Source organism: Delphinus delphis, chromosome X, assembly GCF_949987515.2.
Source record: "Delphinus delphis chromosome X, mDelDel1.2, whole genome shotgun sequence".
In the NCBI taxonomy this organism is placed as follows: domain Eukaryota; kingdom Metazoa; phylum Chordata; class Mammalia; order Artiodactyla; family Delphinidae; genus Delphinus; species Delphinus delphis.
The window spans coordinates 68,299,806-68,307,041 of NC_082704.1; positions in this window are offsets into that span (position 1 = coordinate 68,299,806).

A 7,236-nucleotide genomic window follows, 5' to 3' on the forward strand; every position below is an offset into this window, starting at 1 on the left:
AAAACTTCCAACCCTAATCGCGCCTCCCCTTGAGTCCTCCCTCTGCGAGGCCAGCCGCTGAAGCAGGACTACTTGACCTTTGCTAGGAACTCAGAGCTGCCTGCGGTTTGGAATTGAACTGGAAACAGAGGCAGAAGGCAGCCCCCATCACCCCATCATCATTTCTCACGCGAAAGAGAAAGCTCAAAGAACAGTGACGGGTTAAGCTCCTTATAAGGAAACGAACCTTCCCGTTCCTGCGCGGAAATTGTTTTCTGCTTCTGTATCTTTCGAATACACTGTAAAAACTACACTTGATAGGATTCACAAAAACCATTCTCCCAAGGGTGGGGGACAGCTTGGAGCCGAGAGAGATAGGACGGGCGGGGCGGGTGTAAGTAAGGAGCGTCAGCGAAGAATTTAAGGGATGAGTCATCAAAAAGAAGCTGGGAAAGAGGGCGGAACAAGTAATCTGAGCTGGGAAGGAGGCGAGCATTCATTAGGCAGAGACCGTGTCAATCACGTCTGCTCCACAAATGACCTGAGAGCCTCCCAGGCTTCTCCGACCGGAAAGAGGGTCTCAGTGGGCGGTCGTAAGGCTTTGAAATCGGAAAAGACAGAGCGCGAGCAGCAGTCGGAGGAGTCTGATGTAGCGCCGGTAGGCTGCTTGGAAAGATGGCGTTTGCCATCAAGGTCGCATGGCTACTTTAGGGGACTAAGAGAAATACTAGTGAGAATGATAGGAACAGCCAACTAAGGATTCAGATTTTCAGAAGCAGTCTCGAATCCAAATATTTTTTTGCCAGTTAAACTCATAAGCACACTTAGGTTTGTCAGAACGTAGGTCCTAAAAAACATAAAAACGATATGCGAAGGGGTGGAGTTTCACCGGGGCTCTTCTCTCAGGGAGCAGGAAAGTGTGGGAGATCCCAGGGCTCAGGGTGACTGCACAACCAGAAGGCAGCTGGGTGCCTGCCAGGAGGCAAGGTGGGAGGCCGATTCTGCCTGGGACTGCTAATCTCACCAGATCTATGTCAGGCTAAAGTCTAGGCAGCTTGGTCTAACTTCTGGCCTCTCACCTGTTTTGCAAGGTTGCCCTGACACAAAAGGACTTGGTTGGGTTCCCTGTACATTGCACCAGGTAAGTTCACCTACAGTTAGACTTCAGCTGATCCAGGATAGGATAAGGATTGTTAGTTAACCCCTAAACCCATTTGTTTGTATGTTCTTTTGTTAGTCTTCTTATCTGTTTCCTAGCAGATGTTACTTTAAAAAAATTGGCAACCCAGTTGTAGCTAAACTACAGGATAAAAAGGGATTTGTTAACTTCTTGGCCAGTCCCGTTTGGGGGCCTCCACTCATGCCACCCTGTATTGTAGGGACCAGGGAAGAGCTGGGACATGTAAAAGTAGTGATCTGAGAATGAAAGCATTCTAATCTAGCTGATTCCTTCCATTTGCACTTCAGCCATTTTCAGTCTCCCACCCACAATCCATAATCCAAACAGAGCTACCCAGGATTCCCAGCACTCAGAGGAGCCTGCAAAAGCTGTGCCTGAGAAGATGGGGGCACAACAGAAAAGCAGACTTCAAGGGTACCTGAGAATGCAGGCAGTGGCAGAGGGATTCACCTCTTCACTAGCTCAGTCTTGTCCTTACTCAGCTCCGGCCATCCCAATTCAAGCGACCCCCTCAATCTACCCTCTACGATTACCCCATTGTGAGGCATCATCAGACCAATTCGGTTTTAGTTTTATCGATCGTTTTGAATCTATTCAGGAATGGGGTTTGAGGGCAAAAGGGGCTACCGTCTGTTCTACTCTCTGAGGCCCCCCCATTCTCCCTCCCCTAACCTTTTAGAAGGGCTGTAGGAAGCCTAAGTATAGCCTCCGGGAACAGATTTCTCTTGGAAGAGTTTGGGCTCAGTCCTTCTAGAACAGTATAACTCAAACGGGAGGAAACAGAGGTGAGCTCATGGGGGAACCAGACCTTTTTACTGTTCCTCCCTTGGCCACCCTAGAGGCTGACAACAATGTCTCTTGGTCAGATCTGAAAGAGAGATCTTGTAGCATCTGTTACGGATATTCAAGCCATCGTAAGAAAGTGTGTGTGAGTGGGGTTGGGTGGAGGAAGGGGGACACAGCAAACATAATCCTGTAGTACTTGGGTAAGCACACATCTCCAGGGGTACTCTGGGGGAAACTGGAGCTTTAATGACAGAGGAAAGGATGGCCATGAGGCCTGCCTGGAGCAGCATTTTCCCTTTCTTCCTCTTCTTTTCTGTTACCCAGACCCCAGAGTGACTCTACCCTACTGGAAGGAAGCTTGCCTCATCCTAGATGCTGGGCGGCGGTCCAGTGCTCTCAACTTAGGAAGGAGGCTGCTATATTCCATCTCGGACACCAGGTGGCACCAAAGTATAACCATAACTCCAAAGAAACCGGCAGGAAATGGACCTTGAGAGAGTCCTTGAACTATTTTCCTCTCCCTCCCCACTCCCCACGTGGAATTGAAAAATAAGAAGCCTTTCAGATATGGTGGATAACTCTCATTCAATAAAAACGCTTGAATCTTTAATCTTCCAGCTGAAGATTCCAAGGATTTAAATGCAGCCTCAGTCCTCACCCTTCTCGGAGACCTATTTCTCAGCGGCAGATAAGGAAAATGGGACTTTCCTGGAATCATTTCAGATGCCTCCACCCTCCAGAAGAGTTGTTTTTCTTCAAGGTGGTCAGCTGAGGAGTAGCAGACATCAAACCTCGGCGGCTCTGCTCAAATCCTGGGCCCCCTTCTGAAGGGCTGAGTGCTCTGTCATGGGCATGCTAGGAATGACCATGTCTAAACAAGTTGTGATGTGGCCAACCAGCCTCATGGCCTCTTACAGTCAAACAGGACTGCTTCCAGCCCCTCAGACACGCTCCATAAATCCCCATTCCCAGGCTCCTCCACCTGGAATTCTGTCCACTCTCAGCTGTTTTTATCTGTCAGATTCAAGGCACTTGTTGAGGTGCAGATAGAGCTCCATGAAGCCTTCCTTCACTTCCCCCAGTCTGAAGGGACCTCCACTTTTCTAAATTACCATAACAACTTGTGCCATTTGCCCTATTCTTCTACTTTATGTTATAGTTGTTTTTGAACATGTCTCCCCTACAAAATTATGAGCTCCCCAAGGGCAAGGACCATATTTTATGTATCTTTTTTATACCCTGTACTGATGAACACAGTAGGCACTCAATAAATAATGATAATAATATCTTACATTTGTATGGTGCTTACAGTTTACAAAGCACATTCACATCCATTTTCCCATTTAATCTTCACAACAACCCTGTGAGGTAGGTGTTATCATCCCTGTTTTACAGATGAGCAAACAGACTCAGAGAAGTTAAAGAACTTGCCCATGGTCATACAGCTGGGAAGAGGCAGAGATGGGTCTGAATGCAGTTTTTCTGACCCTAAATTCAGTTCTTTCAACTTTCTCTACCTGAGCTGGTGGCTGGAAATTCCTTCCTGGAGACTGAGGTCATGGAACTCATCATGGGACTGGGGAAAAGGGAGGGGAAGATCTAAAGGTCAAACTCCTTTCATCTCTGCTCCATTCGCTTCTCCCTCCCTTGTTTCCAAAGAGGATTTCAGAATGCAATCTCACTTTGTTTAAGAATGTCCTGGTGTGAGATGTCCTTGTGGATAAGAAGAAAAAATGTGGGGTGAAGATAGGACAGTAAAGGTGTATTCACAGCCGGTGACTAGTGGATCTTCGGAGGCCTGAAGGGAGGTCCCTGGCCTGTCCAATAATTTAATTAACAACTTGGATCAGGACATTGATGGCATGCTGGTCAAATTTGTAAATGATGCTGGTTTCAGGAAGATCCCAAGAGGCCATAATGAACCAGGAAAATGAAATGTGAAGTTTCATAATCTAGTTCATCAAAACCAAATGCTTCAGTGCAAGGGAGGAGAGACGTGACTCTGTGTGAAAGGGTTCCAGGTGTTTGAGGTGCCTGTAGGCTCATTATTTTTGACATTAGCTGCCTGCAATGCTAATGAATTCAGGGCTAGGATGTGGGAGATTACAGTTGTGCTTTCTTCTCTGCTCACTAGACCACAGTGGAGGACTGTCTTTAGCCTTGGACACCACACAAGAACAGGGGCATTAGCAACCTGGAGCATGCACAAACGACGGAGACCAGGAGTGTGAGGGGATTTTAGAATCATCGTCTGTGAACCTGGAGAAGGGATCAAAAAGGGGATGGTGGTGGATCCAGATCAAGTTTTCAAATATTGGAAGCTTCATCATATAGAAGAAGGAGTCATCTTGTTTTGCTCGATAAGAGGGACAAAGGGCATGTGCTCTGGGAAAACATATTTTGACTCAGCCTAAGGAAGAACTTTATGATGGTTCAAGATGACCAAATATTATGCAATGGTCGGCTTTGAAAGGACAAGATATTCCCATCACTGGAGGTATTTAAACAGAGAGAGGCAAGATAACTATTGGCAAAGAGGTTGCAGAGGGGATCAAGCATCAGATCATAAGGGTGAGGAATTAGGCAACCATTAAGTCAGCTTCTGACACTGTAATTTGGGGATTCAAGTCAGGGGTAGGGGTGGGGGCCAGAGGTGAAAATCGTTGTGGCCCTCAAAGTAGGTACCTCCCAACCAGTTACTATCTCTGCTTCCAGCCTGCCCTGCACAGAGACTCCAGTAATATTTTTCTGAATACTTTATCATGAGACTTTCCAGCTCACGTATCATAGAATCCCAGTAACTCTAGAGGTCATCCGGCACAGTCCTTTATCAGATGCTTTCTTTGCCTTTGAATCACCCACATGGAGTGATTGTCCAGTCACTGTTTGAATATCTCTGGTGATGGTGAGCTGCCTACCGTTTGGGGTAGTCTATTTCTAACTTCAGAGACTATTACTAATCATTAGAAAGTTCTTCCTAAACACAGCGAAATGCTTATATCAGGCTGTTGAGATTAGGAAATTTTTTCTTCTCTGTTTTTGAAAAAGTCGGTAGTAAATTTTAAAAGGACTTCAAGAGGCTGGAATCATGAGCCAAAATTTTTATTATCATTTTTTTCATTATAAAAAAGAAAGAAAAAAAGCCTCTTCCTCTGTTGAACCAAAATCTGCTTTCCTGTAACTTCCACCCATTAGATCTCAGAGCCCTTGGAGTCATACGCAGAATAAATCTACAGCTTCCTCTTCACCATGAGCCCAGTAATGATTTGCTGACAGTAGACAAATTTCTCTGGGGATTTGCTAGTCCCCTCACTATTCTCACCACTCTTTCTCTGGCTGTACTTTTGTTGACATGTCCTTTGAAGTGTGATGCCTCCATTGAACGGAGGACCTCAGGTGTGGTCTGACCAGTGCAGAGTAGCACAAGATGATCACCTCCTTTATTCTGGACGTTATACTCTTATTAATACAGCCCAAGGTCACAATACTTTTTTTTTTTTAAAGATTTGTTTTTTTGATGTGAACCATTTTTTTTAAAGTCTTTATTGAATTTGTTACAATATTGCTTCTGTTTTTTGGTTTTTTGGCCGCGAGGCATGTGGGATCTTAGCTTCCCGACCAGGGATCGAACCTGCACTCCCTGTATTGGAAGGCAAAGTCTTAACCGCTGGACCACCAGGGAAGTCCCCACAATACTTTTTGTAACAACCAAACCGTGCTTTTGACTCATGGATCATGAAGAGTTTTCATTTATTCTAAAACCCTCTAAGCAACGTCTCTCACTTCCTACGGTTGTACTGTTACATTTTGGAATTCAAATAGGTGACTTCATATTTGTCCCTGTAAACTTTGATTTTGTTATAGTGAGTCCAGCCTCATGACTGGTATATATCATACCAGCCTCTTGACAGCTCTACGAATTCTTTTTCTGTCATCTCACATTTTGGCTCTCTCTCCCAGCTATGCGTAATTTTCAAATTTGATCTAGTGACATTAAAACAGAAAGAACCCTTTTGTGTGTGGTCGTTCAACTGCTTAAGAATCGCTTAGAATCCCCACATTTCTTTATATTGTCCCAAGAGTATGGTGAGAGAACGTTTTATTGAACTCCAAATACATTGTAGGGGTAGCATTCTCCTCATCTGCCCATCGAGTCACCCTATCAAAGGAAATGAGCTTGAGTGGGGAATGACTTGTTTTTCCTGAATCCATGCAGAGGCTGAGTGATCTTCTCTTCCTTTTGTAAGTGCTCACCAATCCTCCTTTTAATCATTTGTTCTCGAATCTTGCCTTCAATCAATATTTAACTCGTTGATCTCAGTGACACCACAGCAGTGTGCATCCCTTTCACCCTCCATGGGGTTTTCAAAGACATCACCAGTTGTCCTGCAACTTGAGCTGCAGGTCATCATAATGCCCTGGGCTGTTATTGACCTAAACTATGAGATGGAGTTGCTCAGAGCAGCTAAAGGCTCTCTGGGACTAGACTGCCTTGAGGAGCCTCTCTCTGGGGCTCAACTTTGTCCCTTTGACTCTGAAAATCCTTCTCTTTGCAGAAGAGAAGGAACACAAAGGTTGCCTAGGAGGTTTTGATTCCTCTCTGTAAAACCATTAACAAATGAAAAAGGGCGCCCCATCACTCATCTGGTAACACCCAAACTCCTCAGCTGTTATGAAGGCCTCCACAACCTACCTTTCCAATCTGATTTCCCACCGTTTAACTTGAACCCTCTACTTCGGTCAAGTCAGTTCCCTCACTGCTCCTCAAGCACATCTAGACCTTATCTCCATGCTCTGGCTGAGGACTTTCTCCCAATTTGGAATGCCCACTATTCCACCCATCTACCCAGATCTCATCATAGCCTTTCTTGCAATTTCTGTAACTCCTTTAACGTTTAGCATACAATTGAAGTCACAGAGATTATGCATGTCACTCATTTGATCATAGTTCAGTTTTGTCTTCCTGACAGTATGCACACCAAAAGGGGTATGTTTTATCCCTCATGGTATATAAACCAGCACAGGGCCTGGCCTATAGTCCTGATAACCATCTTCACTTCCTACAGAGATTTTCCACAGTGACCAACCTCTGGCCCTTCACACATACCACAAGTTCAGATCCCAAGATAGCTGTGTCCAGCTCCTCAAAGGACTAATATAGAAACTAGATAAATCTAGGGATGCAGGCTGGACCTGGTCTAGGCACTAATGATTTTTGCAGTGTGAAATCAAATCTAACTATACCCTCAGCCCTTTAAACAAGAACCTGGGCTTTCTTAGCTGGGCTCAGG